Source organism: Chiloscyllium punctatum, chromosome 40 (genome assembly GCF_047496795.1).
Source record: "Chiloscyllium punctatum isolate Juve2018m chromosome 40, sChiPun1.3, whole genome shotgun sequence".
In the NCBI taxonomy this organism is placed as follows: domain Eukaryota; kingdom Metazoa; phylum Chordata; class Chondrichthyes; order Orectolobiformes; family Hemiscylliidae; genus Chiloscyllium; species Chiloscyllium punctatum.
Genome location: NC_092778.1, coordinates 24,519,292 through 24,532,066, shown reverse-complemented (window position 1 = coordinate 24,532,066; position 12,775 = coordinate 24,519,292). Strand labels below are relative to the sequence as shown.

Sequence of the window (12,775 nt, the reverse complement as noted above, 5' to 3'; positions counted from 1 at the left end):
ATGCTTCTCGGAATTCTCGTGCATGTCTCTGGTTGGCTTGTTCTCGGACGGATGCGTTGTCCCAGTCCAAGTGGTGTCCGTCCTTATCTGTATGTAATTATACTAGTGAGAGAGGGTCATGTCATTTTGTGGCTAGTTGATGTTTATGTATCCTTGTGGCTAGTTTTCTGCCTGTTTGTCCAATGTTGTGTTTGTTATAGTTTTTGCATGGTATTTTGTAAGAAACCCAAACATATAAGTAGAAAACAGTGTTTCACCTGGATGCCCACTGAAGAGGTTACTTAGTATGGTGATGAAACATCTGGAAATGAACCTTGCAGCTCGGCGAGGAAACCTTCATCCAGAACCTCAACCTGAGCTAAAAATCTTCTCAAAACTTGCTTTATGATATTCAGGAATGATGTAGATAAGAATTGGTGGGGGTGTAAGAAGTTTGTAGATTAATGTCCAGGTGGTTGACAGTGTCAAGGAAGATGTTAGGTTAAAGGTGGATAAAAACAAATTGGTCAGATGAGCTGATTAGTGGCATGTGGAATTAAAACCTTGTAAAGGTAAGGTGATATACTTTGGAAAAAGGAGCACTCAATGAATGGCAGAACACTAGAGGGTTCAGAGAAACATAGGATCTTTGGGTGCTTGTCCACAGTTCCCTGAAGGTGGCTGGATAGATTAATAGGGCAGTTGTGAAGACAGATGGAATACCTGCTTTTATCAATTGTTGTATAGATTATAAGAGCAGGGAGGTCATGTTGGAGCTGTACAGAACTGTAGTTAGGTTACAGCTAGAGTACTATACGCAGTTCTAGTCACAGTATTACAAGCAGGATGTGAATGGACAAGAGGAAGCGCAAAGGAGATTCACCAAGATGTTGCCTGAGATGGAGCATTTCAGCTACTAAGGAGGGCTGGATAAACTCAAGTTGCTACCTTTGGAGCACAGAAGGTTGATTGAGGATCTGATAGAAGCATATAAGGTTGATGATTAGACTACCTACACTGTGGAAACAGACCTTGCGGCCCAACAAGTCCACACCAACCCTCCGAAGAGCAACCCACCCGGACCCTGATTAATGCACCTAACACGATGGGCAATTTAGCATGGCTAGTTTACCTAACCTGCACATCTTTGGACTGTGGGAGGGAAACTGGAGCACCCGGAGGGAACCCACGCAGAACGGGGAGAATGTGCAAACTCCACACAGACATCCATGGTGAGTTGGCAAATCGGATACAAAATTGGCTTAGTCATAGAAAGCAAAAAGGTAGTTGTGAAGGGGTGCTTTTCTAACTCGAGGTCTGTGACCAGTGGTGTTCTGCCAGGATCAGTGCTGCACCTCTCTTGTTTGTATAATATATATAAAATTATTTGGATGTAGGTGGCCATTTGCAGATGACATTGAAGTGGGAGATGGCACGGGGCAGGGTGACACTAGGCACACAGATGCACAAGATGGCCACTGAACCATAAGTTGGCCACTTGACACACAAGGTAGCCACCAGACCACAATATGGATAGAGAGACAGCACAGTAAACACAGATACTGCCTGAGGCCACCAGAATGCTAGAACACCTTTGATAGAAATGCTAACAGCTTGATATGGACTCAATACAGAGTGATAATAGGCAGGACTGCAGTAATCACCCTTCTCAGGAAGAGCGATTAGAACCCATTACTACAGCAATGCACTTCTGTGCAGACATTGAAAATGACAATGTCTGTGCTGAAACTGACAACGGTCGCGCTGAAATTAACAAAGGCTGCGCTGGAACTGACAATGACTGCACCGAAACTATTAACAATTCTACAATGTTTATCATAAACAAACCATGTTACAAAGACAATAACCTCATCACTGACCTATTATTACAAAATGTATAAAAATATCTTGACATGTGCTCCAGCTTGAGAGAAGACCACTGTGCTGTTGGTGTCTTTCTCTCCCCAGAGCTCCGATATTTCCTTGGACAATAAACTCTGTCGTTAAACCCCGACTCTGACTCAGAGGCTGGTGACTTTCCCCATAACAACACAAATGTTGATAAGTTGTGGATAGTGAGGAAGGGTGTAAAAGGATATCAAGCAGTTAGAAAGTTGGGTGGAAAAGTGGCTGAATGGAGTTTAATCCAGACAAGTGTGGTATGGTGCATTTTGAGAGATCAAATGCAAGGGGAAAGTAGACAGTAAATTGCAGGGCCCTTGGGAGCATCTTGAGGTCTAAATCCATATCTCAAGGCAATTGGCAACTCAATTGGATAAGGTAGTAAAGAGGCATAATGCATGCTTGCCCTCATCTGTCAGGCACTAAATGTAAAATTTAGCAAGTCATGTTGCAACTGCATAAATCTTTTGCCACATTTGGAGGACTGTGTGCATTTCTAGTCACCACACTATAGGAAGGATGTAGAGGCTTTGAAGAAGGTGTAAAAGAGGTTTACCAAGATTTTGCTCAGATTGGAGTATATTAGGTGCAAGGAGTGGTTGGACAGACTTGGATTGTTTTTCCAAGGATGTCAAAATCTGAATGGTGACTTGGTAGAAGTATATAAAATGAGAGGCATGAATAATCAAAATGTTTTCCCAGGGTAGGAATGTTAAACACAAGGTTTCAGGTACCTGAAAATCATTGTCAGGGAAGTGGTAGAAGTAGAGAAGATAGCAATGTTTAAGAGGCACTTAGACAGGCAAATGAATAGTGACGGAACATAGGGATACAGACCATGTGCAGGCAGATGGGATTAGTTAAGAATGACATCATGGTTGGCACTGATGTGGTCGGCCAAAGGGCTTATTCCTGTACTGCATCATTCAACGTTCTATGTAATGGCCATGTAAAATTAACTCTCATGGCTGGAACAACTACTGTAATTTATACAGAAATTAATTAAGGAATTAGTTTTTAACATGAACTCACAAGAAAAGTACAAAATATCCTAAATAAACATTCTCACACTGGATTCCACCTGAATAATGGCAGACTGTTTTCAATAAGTATGGATGCATTCAGTTGCCAAATTCAGGAGTGTTTTGTTCACAACAGATGTGTCACATCAGTGGGCCAAATGCACCAAACTATATTCCTTCAACTTAGTCACAATCTGAATATTTGTCCAAACCAAAATAAAAATATACCTTTGGACATTACATCACACTGCAAACTGTTGCTCTAAAATAATTTTCAAAATACCTACTTCAGTGTTTTCAGAATGCTGAGCTACTTTTTAATCTCACAGAAACTAAATATCATGGTTAACTGGAAACTAAAACAACTGCGGATGCTGGAAATCAAAGACAAAAACAGAAATTGCTGGAAACACTCAACAGATCTGTGGAGAGAAATCAGAGTTAACATTTCAGAGCCAGTGATACTTCTTCAGAACAGACTCAAAACAGACTCAGAACAGACTCTGATTTCCCCCCCAACAGATATTGCCACACCCATTGAAATTTTCCAGCAATTTCTACTTCTGTTCATGTTAAAACTGCAAAGTCATATCTACATGTACAGAACCAGACATTGAGCAGGGTCTTGTGCATTTGAGACAGGCATCATAGTCTGGGAAGAATGGGTAAAACAATGGAAGAGCTGGGAGGAAACAGCAAGACCATGGGACTCACTTTGATTGCTCTAACAAAATATAACAGCATGCACAAAACTGACCAAATGCCATTCCAAGCTGTAAACTAATGTGGCTGGATGTATGTGTTAAGGATAAAAGATATCCACAGATAATTAGAGTTTATTCCATTAGCTGTCAAGATTTTGTTTAAATCGCAAAACCTGGAACTTTAAAAAAAATTCTAATCTTTGTTCGAAAATTCAACTTGAAATAACCTCTATTGTTTTGTCTTTTCTTGAGAAAAATTATAGTGTATTTTCACACACACAGTAAATCATTGGGATTATAAGTTTTACGTTGCATTAACTTTTGACGAAAGTAAAAATAAATGCATCCAAGTCATTGACTAGTTGGCAGCCACATGTGGCATTCTAGGATTCTGACAGCATAAATACAGGGTCCAACTGGAGAGAGAAATGAATAATAGCCATCATTCATGAGAAAGAAACCCATTTCTTAAACATAAACATTTGCTGTCCATTGGCAAGAGGTTCATCTTATTCCAGCTGCCTTCGAAATACGTTTAAAACAAAAACCGTGATATACAGGAAAGGGCTTCGAAGTGCGGATCAGGCCCCAAGTTACAACTTAAATTTTGGAGACAAGAATTCTGGGATGGCTATGCCTATTGTTGATCTCTGATACATTTTAACTGCAGTACTGCCATTTTAATGGACCCTTGTTCTCAGCATCTACACCCCTCCCCCCAAAATTCTTACTAACAGGACAGAACAATTCTCAATTGGATAATGGAAACAGTTCGGAAAATGTTGATCGAGAGAAACAATTAGGTGTTGGAATACTATAATGATGTGGCATAGACAAGCATTTTTAAATTGGTCTCATTTCATATCCCAGCATATGGTACAAGGTGTGTGTGTGTGTTTCAGAGAGAGAGAGAGAGAAAGTGTGAGTGTGAATGAGTGTGAGAGTGAGAGAGAGGGGGTGTTGGTAGTTCATACAACTCTTAATTCACTGAACAATTAAACTGCAAAAAATGAACATAATACATGCCAGACCCCATGAATTAGCAGTGGCTATAGAGTAAGTCCAAGTGGCAACAGATCATTTTAAACTTTAGCTCAATGTAAGTACAGGACATAATACACATATGGGCACTTTGAAGTTTTTATTTATAACTAAGAAGTACTGAAGTAATGCTTAATCTACTAAGGTACCTTGCCAGTGATAAAATGTTCCATGGTCAACTTGGTGGAAAGTACAAAAGGGCAAACATATAAACTGATCTCAGGTATTTTATGTTCTTCATCCCTGATCACCTTAGTCTGGCAACGCATTCACATCATAAGAAATGAAAGCAGTAAATGGACAATCTTTTGAGCCTGCTGTACAATTTAATAAGATTGTAGCTGATCTAATTGTGACCTTAACTTCATTGGAACTACCTGCTCCCCGTGATCTATGACTGCCTTGCTGATCAAAAACCTGTCCAACACAGCCTTGGTATAGTCAATTACCCAACTTCTCTTACTCTCAGGGAAAGCTAACTCCAAAGACCAATAATCTCAGATTAGAAATTCCTCATATCTTCATCTTAACTGGGGAACTCATTATTTTGAAACAGTGCCTCTAGTTTTAGGTCCTCAATAAGGGAGACCGAGAAGTGGCAGATGAAGTTTAATTTAGATAAATGTGAGGTGTTGCATTTTGACTGGGCAGGATCTATACAGTTAATGGTAAGGTCCTGGGGAGTGTTGCCGAACAAACAGATTTAGGGATGTAGGTTCATAGTTCCTTGAAAATGGAGTTGCAGGTAGACAGGGTGGTGAAGAAGGCATTCTGTACGCTTGCGTTGATTAGTCAGTGCATTGAGTATAGGTGTTGGGAGGTTATGTTGCTGTACAGAACAATGGCTAGGCCATTTTTGGAATACTGCATTCAATTTTGCTCTCCTTGCATTAGGAGGGAAGTTGTGACATTTGAAAGAGTTCAGAAAAGATTTACAAGGATATTGCCAGGGGTGGAGGGTTTGTGCTAAAGGGACAAGCTGCACAGGCTGGGGCAACGAAGGTTGAGGCATGGATAGGGTGAATAGCCAAAGCCTTTTCCCATGGGTAGGGGAGTTCAAACCTAGGGGTCATAGGTTTAAGGTGAGAGGGGAAAGATTTGAAAAAGAACCTAAGGGTCAATGTTTCTACACAGAGGGTGGTGAGTATATGAGCTGTGGGAGGTGGTGGTGGAACCTGGAACAATTCCATTTAAAAGGCGTATAGGTGGGCATATGAATAGGAAGGGTTTAGAGGGGTATGGGCCAAATGCTGGTAAATAGAACTAAATTAATTTAGGTCATCTCTAGGTCTCTATGTTAGATTGAAGGCCAGAAGAGGTTAAATTACAAAAGGATTCATGAAGCAACAACCAAACAGGATGGTAATGAACATTATAAAGAAATAGACATTGTGTCCAAATTAGAATGGGAATATAAAAATCATCTCAATGCAACATGAAGGGATAAAGAAACAAGGCCAACCCAGCAAAACAGAAACGTGTAGGAAAATATGATCTAAAATTGTTACATTTAGCGTTGAATCTAGCAGATTGGTCTCGAGTCCAAAGACTCCAGCCTGCCTGGTGTTTCACTGCAACATTTTTACAGATCAGTCGCAAAGACCAGCATGGGTGCAAGGTGGAGAATTCAAGTGATAGGTAAGCAGAAGCTTGGAGTCATAGTAATAAAGATGTACTGCATGGAAACAAACCCTTCGGTCCCACCCGTCCATGCCGACCAGATATCCCAACCCAATCTAGACCCACCTGCCAGTACCATATCCCTCCAAACCCTCCCTAGTCATTTACCCAGCCAAATGCCTTTTAAGTGCTGCAGTTGCACTAGCCTCCACCACTTCCTCTGGCAGATCATTCCATACACGCATGTCTGCAGGTTGAGCAGGGGTATTCTGCAACATGTTCATCCAGTATGAGCTTGGTTACCTCAATGCAGAGGAGACCTTATGATGATCAGTGAAAATTGTACATAGATTTTAAAGATGCACATGTAAATCACAGTTTCACTTGGAAGGAGTATTGGTAATATTGCATGATGAGAAGAGGTGAAAAGAAAGATGTTGCATATTGTGCTTACATGGGAAGGTCTGTTGGGAAGGGAGGGGACATTGAGGGGGACTGAGGAGTGGACATCAGTGTGGCAGAGGGAACATTCCCTTCAGAATGCTGAAAGGGGAAGACAGGAAAAGCTGCATCTGCAGTATTTTGTTTTTGTTTTATTTAAATACATCCTTCAAATACCTAAAAGTTTGTTTCTTAACAAATGCCCATTAATAAAATTAGATGTACATTGTGAAACCATTACAAAATGATTCTATCATAAAACTGTAATATCACACGAAAAGTAATGTGAATAGCACCATGACTTTATTGTTGGAATTTCTGGATAAAACCACTGTATACATTCTTTTTCCATGGGACCATTTCCAATAGACTCTGTAACAGAGCTATGTTAAACTGCATGGAGACAGCCTTACAAATATTAATAATTCTAGCCACTACACATCTTCTAAATTTAAATTCTGAATATACCTAGTGTTAAGATGGTGGGGAAATACTTTACATCAAAAGCACTTCCACCACAGAAATATTTTGTTCTTTTGAAAAGAATGTGTTCTTAAAATGTGTGCATAAATAGAAAATTGCTGGATCATCATTAACAGACAACTTCTAAATGAAAAGTGATTGACATCTCTTTAAAAAAAAAGCAAGACCGTCTTGGATATCTGTATTGCTTTTCCTTGATAAATCATCACTTTTCTTATCAAGAATTACATAGGTGTAGACCTTAAGGTCAACAGCAAAAAACAGTGTTGTTCATAAAGCTTCCATGTGTTATTGAGTGGAGACATTCTTCAATCTGGCATCAGATACAATAAGACAATGTCTACAGAGATCTATGAAGTTTTTGCATGGGAGTAGAAACAGCAAGGACCTGAAACTAATGACTGAAAAATCTAAACAGATGGACAAGAGTCTAAATCAGGATTTATAAAGAAATTGGTTTCATAGTAGATCTACTCCCAATTATTCTTTATTTTGAGGAGTACAATATTTAATTCTCGTGAAGTTATGTTACACTTCAATAGGATCTTCTCCAAGCCACACTCAACTACCCACAGAATAAAACTAACCATCTCTAAAACAGACTGTATAAATTATATTTAAATCATGCACAGAAAACAAAAACTGGTAAAAACTTTGGAAGAGAGATAAAACAACGTGTAGAAAAACAAATTTTGCTTTCATTAAATCTCCACATGAACTAATTTCCTAAGAAACAAGACTCTTCTTTTATGAAAGTACACTTTCAGAGCCAAGACATTTGTTGGAACTAAGCATATCACAAATGTACCCATGAACGCATTTACCTGAAATTTAGTTAGTCTTTTAAGTGAATATCAAGTGGAAAGTTAAAAATCACACAACACCAGGTTATAGCCCAACAGGTTTAATTGGAAGCACACTAGCTTTCGGAGCGATGCTCCTTCATCAGGTGATAGTGGGGGGCTCAATCCTAACACAGAATTTATAGCAAAAATTTACAGTGTGATGTAACAGTAATTATACATTGAAAAATTGATTGTCTGTTAAGCCTTTGTCTAGCTATCACCTTTGTTAACAGCTAACCTGAGATGCAATTTTTAAAAAAAAAAGTTTTGTGATTTACACATGAAAGAAGTGAAACTATCACTGTATTCTAACAGATGAAAGGCTTAACAGACAATCAATTTTTCAAAGTATAAGTAGAGTTACATCACACTGTAAATTTTTGCTATAAATTCTGTGTTAGGATTGAGCCCTCCATTATTACCTGATGAAGGAGCGTCACTCCGAAAACTAGTGTGCTTCCAATTAAACCTGCTGGACTATAATCTGGTGTTGTGTGATTTTTAACTTCGTACACCCCAGTCCAATTTTAGTGTGTGATTTTAGTGCCATAACCATTAACAAGACCGTTATCATGCACTCTGTGGAGGATCAGGCTAGTTTTAACAGCAACTTACAGATTTCTGCACTTAAATGGACATAAGTGGGCAGCAGAATGTGCTGATTCATCATTGTGTTATAATGGTAAATGCTGTTAGCTTCACAATTATTAACTAACCAAAATCTAGCTATTGAACAGAAAGGCAGAACAGGCCATTCAGCGCAGTAGCTTGTGCTGGTATTTATACACCCTTCAAGTCTCCTCCTGTTCAATCTAGTTTTTCAGAAGCTTGTTTCATTTTTTTTTATTATTTGCTCATGACCAGCAAGACTGGTCATCCCTAATTGCTCAAACCATTTGCTGTACGTCTGGAGTCTATTGTAAGTCAGACCTAAAAGATACCAGTGAACCAGATGGATTTTTACACCTGTATTCACTGGAGTTTAAAAGAATGATGGTCAACCTTATTGAAATATAATAGACTATTAGGGGACTTAACAGGATAGATGCAGAAATGTTGTTTTTCCTTGAGGGAGACCAGAGGGCATAATCTCTGAATAAGGGATTGCACATTTAAAACAGAGATGAAGAGGAGGAGTTTCTTCTTTCAAAGGGTAAATCCACGAAACTTTTTACAGGGAAAGGCTGTCAAGGATGGGTCACTACGCATATTCAAGGCTGAGATAGTCAGATTTTTAACCAGGAAGGGAATCAAGGCTAATAGGAAAAAGGCAGGAAAAGTATAATTGAGAATAATCAAATCAGCCACAATCTCAATGAACGGCTGCATTGCTGTATTGGAGCTAACTTGATGGCTAAATGGCCTATTTCTCCTATATCTTGTGGTCATAAGACAAACAGAATATCCCAAATTTTTACTGGATTCAAATTTCACCATCTTCCTTGGAAGGATTCAAACCAAACAGAACATTAGCCTGGGAGTCCTGAATCACAAAGCTACAATCTCCACTAAATCTTCTTGTTTTATATTTTTGTTTCCTTTTTTTTATAGACTTTGCTCATTTCCTTTCAAAAGCATCTTAACTATTTGCTGCAACCACTTCCTGTGGCGGTGACATCTGCATTTTAACGAAGCTGAGCAAAAACATTCACACTTTAGGATATATAATACAGTAACTGCTTTGTACTTATTGTCTGTAGTTTTAAATTCTTTCAATTGGAACTTTAGAGACCTCAATGAAGTCTCGTCTAAATTTTTGCATTTCTGAAGAAAGAAGTCCCAAACACTTCAGTCTTTCCTAATAGCTGTAGTCCCACTGACCTGGTACTGCACTCATTTTCTTTTCATCCTCTCCAGTAGACAAGAGCTATGGACAGTGCTGAATGTAGCTTTGTCAGGGCCTATATTAGCTTAACACCACTTTACTCCAATTTTACACTCAGTATTGCAAAATTGTTATAACCAGAAGGAAGCTATTTAGTCCATTGTTTCTGGGCTAACTTCCTGAACAAGCTTCATGCCTGAGTGCCATTCTTTTACCTTTTCTCCATGTTACCCTGCCAATCTTTTCTATTCAAATGATCATTTGATTCCCTCTTGAATGCTTTGATTGAACCTGCCTCCACCACACTTCTAGGCTGTACATTAGAGACCCCAACTACTCTCTGCAAGAAAATGCTTTCTCTCACACTGCATTGTTTTTGTTTGCAATTATTTTTAAATTGTTCCCGCTCAACTCGATCCATTTACTCCCAGAAATTTAACTTCTGGAAATAAAAGTGAACAGGGAATTCATGATTAGATTCTTCCTTTTTTAGATTAGATTCCCTGCAATGTGGAAACTGGCCCTTCGGCCCAACCAGTCCCCACTGACCTACCGAAGAGTAACCTAAACAAACCCATTTCCCTCTGGCTAATTTAACATGGCCAATTCACCTGACCTGCAGGTCTTTGGGAGGAAACTGGAGGAAAACCACACAGACACAGGGAGAATGTGCAAACTCCACACAACAGTCACCCGAGGCTGGAATCGAACCTGGGACCCTGGTGCTGTGAGGCAGCAGTGCTAACCACTGAGCCACCGTGCCACCTAATTCAGCTATCCTAATCTCACTTGGTTGATTCATGCTGACAACAATCATTGTCCATCCAAAGAATGGTGTCTTGATTTTTGATCTTTTATTCTTATCCATCTTCTATCGTCTCTTCTCTATATGATACAAATATTTTTGAATTCAATGCAATAAAATGTCCAAAGATTCTTCAAAAAGCAGCAAACATAATCTGGCCTTGAGCCAGTTTAGGAGATACCAGCACAAGTAACCAAGAACTTGGTCAAAGATGTACGCTTTCAGAGGAATTTTAAAAGGTGGAGAAGGATACAAAGGAGTTTACAGAGCAAGTTACAAATCAATGAGCAGATCTGAAATATAAGTACAGGACTTGGTGTGAATTAGAACTTAGACAGCAACATTTTGAATAAATTTGAGCTTATACATGAAGGGAGGCCAACTAGGAAAACATTGGAACAGTTGAATATAAAGTATATGGATGGATGAGGGTTCTGTCAAGCAACGAATTGTCTCCAATATGGACTTTATTACAAAGTCGAAAGTCAGCAGTCTTAGCGGTGAAGAGCATATGGGTGTCAAATATTCACCTCAAGGTTAAACTGATCACAGATGTTGCAAATAGCTAATTCAACCTCATAAAATTGTCGAGGAAACAGAATTGGTTATTAGGCAACAAAATTTATGGCTAAAAGCAATGGCTTCAGTTTTCACAGTAATTAACTGAGATAAATTTCTGCCACTCCAATAGTTAGACAATCAGTATGATAAATCACAGGCACAGGAAAGGTTAGCAGAGTGGTGGTGATGTGGAACTACATGTCATCAACATACATGTAGAATCTGGTACTGTTTTCAGTTGATATTGCTTAAGGATAGCATGCAGATTAGAAATTGAAGGGGGTCAAGGGTAGATCCTCAAAGGAATAGAGGGGTAACTGTGCAAAAGAGGAAAGAGATTCTCTGGCTATAATTGGATAGTTAAAAATGGAACTCTAAATAGTGTATGCTCACTCAGTTGGACAGCAGAAAAGAGGTGTTAAAGAAAGAATGTTGCAGATAGGACAGGAAAGATTTTGATAAAGGCCATTTCCACTCAGTGCCAGGAAGAAGTCTAAATAGAGATTATAAGGTGTAGGAGTTCTAAGTCACTCTGCTTACCGAGTCTGCTCCACCAGTGAGATCATGACTGATCTGATAATCCTCAACTCCACTTTCTTGCTTTTTCTCCATTATTTCTTGATTCGCCCACTGATTAAGGAAATGCCTGTCATAGCCTTGAATATATTTACCAACTCCTCGAAAACAAAATAAAACTTACCAACTCAGCCTTACAGCCCTCTGCAGTAAAGGATTCCACAGTTCACTACCCTCAGAGAAGCAGTTCGTCTTCATCTGTGTATTAAACGTGCAACTTCCTTATTCCAAGGCTATGCCCTCTGCTCCTAGACTTTCCCACATAGGGAAACAATTTTCTACCGTTCAGTTTTTTATTTAAAGTTTCTACCTACCTTGTCAAGTCCAGTAAGAATTTTGCACATTGTTAATGATTCTTGTTCACACAAGCTTTCTGTAGGCTGCTGCTGAGAAGTGCAGGGACAGATGATCACCTGGTAGAAGGCCAAATGTGTGACAAGTCAAAGGAAGAGGAAAGAGATTGGCAAAAATTACTCCCAGCATACACACTTGACAGAAAGATAAGACAAATGAGTGCAAACATTTAGCAGATGGCATATAATGTGCGAAATTAAACAATTTTCCACTTTGACAGGAAGAACAGAGTCAAGAGTGTGGTACTGGAAAAGCACAACAGGTCAGGCAGCACCCGAGGAGCAGGAGAATCGACGTTTCAGGCATAAGTCAGCCATTCCTGATGAAGGGTTTATGCCAAAAATGTCGATTGTCCAGTTCCTCGAATACTGCCTGACCTGTTGTGCTTTTCCAGCTCAACACTGTCAACTCTGATTTTCAATGTCAGCAGTCCTCACTTTATTCTACCTGAAAGAACAGTAAACCAGAATATATTTACATGAAGAAAGACTGCAGAGAAGTCTGCCTGCTCTAGTACAGGAACCATGGGGGCAGCACGATGGTTCAGTAATTAGCACTGCTGCCTCACAGTGCCATGGACCCGGGTTCGATTCCAGCCTCAGGCAACTGACGATGTG

The 12,775-nt window shown here is 39.4% G+C and overlaps 1 protein-coding gene across 3 annotated transcripts in view; it reads right to left on the bottom strand.

Moving 5' to 3' along the window:
- Nucleotides 1-12,775, bottom strand: part of LOC140464436 (carbohydrate sulfotransferase 12-like) — a 39,669-nt gene that overhangs the window by 18,107 nt on the left and 8,787 nt on the right. Inside the window, exons 2-3 of one of the 3 annotated variants that reach the window (XM_072559487.1) lie at nucleotides 12,119-12,217; nucleotides 11,929-12,002 (exon numbers count right to left, since the gene is read on the bottom strand). The exons of 1 other annotated variant lie outside the window; for it this stretch is intronic. The gene's annotated coding sequence lies outside the window, so the exon portion shown is untranslated. The remainder of the gene's footprint in view (nucleotides 1-11,928; nucleotides 12,003-12,118; nucleotides 12,218-12,775) is intronic. One more of the 3 variants, XM_072559485.1, reaches the window with a different exon arrangement.